Source organism: Chanos chanos, chromosome 6 (assembly GCF_902362185.1).
Source record: "Chanos chanos chromosome 6, fChaCha1.1, whole genome shotgun sequence".
Taxonomy (NCBI): Eukaryota; Metazoa; Chordata; class Actinopteri; order Gonorynchiformes; family Chanidae; genus Chanos; species Chanos chanos.
Genome location: NC_044500.1, coordinates 30,193,623 through 30,197,057, shown reverse-complemented (window position 1 = coordinate 30,197,057; position 3,435 = coordinate 30,193,623).

Below are 3,435 nucleotides of genomic sequence, written 5' to 3'. Positions count from 1 at the left end.
CTGCAAGTGAGCCATCTTTGAATGAGTAATGCACTAGTTTACACAGGAGTGCAATCAGAGAGAAAGTGCAGCCATTTTAATTATTGATGTATGCTTTTAATTTTTTAATGACATATTCAATTGGTTTTAATGAGCAGGAACATTCTGTCTATCGTCAAAATGTTACTCTCGTACATTAAAACAGGTTTTAATAAATTGATAGTTGTGTGCCTTAATTATTTTTTATTAATTTAATATGAAATTGGTTGAAATTACACTACCTAATATTTGATCAGAATGGGAGGTTATACAACTTGGCTGAACTTGCCTTATAATGAAAATTATATGTAACACATGTCTATTTACATACAATTTGTATTAGCTAACCACATAAATTCAGTTGACATATTCTCTCCACAAACACACACACCCACACACACAAATCTTCACGATAAATCCTCCATTCTTACTGGAGCTCTTCAACATTTTATATTATAAGTAAAACTAAAAGAAGTGGCATAAGCGGTATAATGCTTCCCTACAGACCATACAAATATGACGCGAGTTTGTCCAAGGTTGAATTCTGAGGGGTGTTTCACACTCCCTATGCCTCGTGTAGGCTCCTTTGCCCCCTGCTGTGGCTGTCTAACAGAAACTGCTCTAAGGACCTTTCAATCCACCCAGGCAGGATGGAGAGAACATCTTAATCTGCTCCTACCCGCCCCAACCCTTCCACCCCCCACTGGGGTCAAGGCAGCGAGGACACCATGGGAAATCCCACTGCTCCACATGTGGTGGGACAAATCTCTCATCTTCCTTTTTTTATGAAATAATTGCTCCCTTCTTTTGGAGATGTAGCTGGAGTGATCCTCAAACAGTGGGTGGGTGGTCAACACATCTCCTTTCCTCTTCATTTCACTCCTTAAATGAAATATATCAGTTAAAGCCATGCAACTGTTATTATGTGAAAAGTGATATGAGTATGAATGTAAGAACTCCCCTTTAGTCTACAAGGGTCAGTCAAAGGTGAAAATCCGTGTTTGGTCGCAATTTTGAGCAGACTTGAGTATCGCCGCCGACAGGTTATATTGCTCTGATCAAAGAATCTGCCTATTGACACCTCTGAAGTGGGGCGAAATGATCAAAAATGGTCCCAAACTCTATTTCCTGAAACAACAGTTAAAGAAGTGCGGCTATTGCCATGAGTGCCTATGACTGTGGACGATTTTGTCGTATTTCTCATAATACCGTATAGGCATTTATGTATTGGGAAAAGATAAAAATTGTCTGAAGTTTGTGGACAAAAAATGTAAAGGCTACAAGAGTGCATGTCATATCGCAGACGAAATTAAAATCTCATCCCAATGTTACAAAACAGCTACTTTGCTTAAGATTCCTTCAATACTACCTGTCCCTTAATAATTATAAAATATAAGCCTTTAAAAGAGAATTCATCTATTCCCTATGTGTTTGTTTTCATTAACAAACATCGTCACTTCCTACTCGTTTTTTTTTTTTTTTTTTTTGGTCAAAGTATTAATGAAACTGTAAGTATCCATTTAACTGGTGGTTTCCTCTTTTGAACAAAGAATCTATATGTCATATTCTATATTCAGATGCTGGAGGCTTATATATGAAACGTGGCCGTTTTTTTTAAAACTGTGTAGAATACATCCACCGGGCATGATGAATTTGGTAATGACCCCTCAAAAAGGCCCCCATTTGATACACAAATAGCATAGGACGGAAGAGTGCAGCTCGGAGTCATTTTGGTGTAAAAAAGGGTAAAGAGATGGCAGGCCTTGCTCCCATTCTTTCCACAGAGTCGCCTTTTTTGTTTGCAGCGAGAGACAGGGTGGGTGAGTGGGGGGGGCTTTTGAAGAACGGCAGCACGGATTGCTCTAGGGTTGCCAAGTCTTTGCAGAGAGAGTGCTGGAGATTACACGCTATGTCTCTCACATGACTGCCCACGTAGCACCACTCCAGTGATCTGCCTTTGTTACAGCACAGACCTTAATGCATCCTGCCTTTTTTTCCATGGCAGAGCTCATCAAAGTAGCCCGTTTCTATAAGAGGAGCACCAAAAAAAAACCCCCAACAACAACAATAAAAAAACATATCAAGGCGTAGTCACCTTGCTTGACCTATTTCACTTTCTCATGCTAAAGAACCATGAGGTTCAAAGTCATGTCTGGGGATTTCGCGTCTGATTTTGCAACACTCCCCCAAAAGCCTTAGGAGGAACTACCTCTCTCTTTGTTACCTCCTGTAGCAGTGTCATACTCAAGAAATCTGATGATGTGCTTTGGATGATTTTGGAAAACGTAGAGGCTCAACATTTCCAGTTTAAAAGATGTGGTCAGGTGTTGCTCCTGGTACAGGTTTCCACTGTAAAATCTGTATCCAATTAACAATGACATAAACTGCGGCTTAAACATTGGTGAACATGTGCTTTGATTCATAACCTACAGCTTCTTAGTCATCCATTTCCCTCATAAAAGCTTTAGACATTTTTCTCCAGCCAATACTGGTATGGCATTAAATGCACTGGTATTCTCTCAGAATCATTACTCAGTCAGCTACAGTTTCACAGGCAATGAACAGTATTTTGGATTTGAATTTTGTTGTGACTGAGTCAGAGAGAAGCGTTCACAGTCAAATGGCTCCAGTTCCCTCCACCCATCACTGTCAGTCACTTGGGAGGAGGAGCACTGGAGATGGTGGTGCTGGTGGTGGGGCTGATGGAGAACCTCAGTCAAAGTCTTCTCAGATGTCCCCTTCTCTGCTGCGTCGCTCAATTCCCATTACGCGCCTACGGTGCGTATTGATTCCCTGTAGGACGGGTCACCTTTATAGTTAAATATCACACGTTAGTTGACCTGCAGTGGCCTAGGACAGTTTTTTTTGTTCTCATGGGCCTGTGAGAGAGCTGTCTCCGCACACTGTAGAGTCGATGTGGTTTTCTTTGATCCGGAAAAAGCAGCGTTTAACTCTCATATATGTGCACGGGTAGCAGATATACAGGTACCCCACACAGCTCACAGGGACATATAAGCCATGATGCTGAAGCACTTGAGCGTAAATGCTATACGTGTGTGTGTGTGAGTGTGTGTGTGTGGAGTGAGAGGCAGAAATACACATGAGGACAGATTCAGTAAATTGCGGATATGAAAATAGCCAGAGGCGAACCTGCAGGTGGCACGATGCTAACAAGCAGTGGAAGGCCAGCTCAACTCACTCATTCTACCGATGGTGAGCATTGGGGGGTTTGGATTTACGGATATAACTTTTTGTGTGTGTGTGTGTGCATTTATTGTGTGTGTGTGTGTGTGAGTGGGTGGGTGTAAGCCATACATGTACACAACGTAGTATTTATATGCACGTCCTACTTGTTAGGTGTTGGCATCGAGACTTTTTTACTAAGGTAGAATGATTCAGGCCCACGCGCGAAAAATG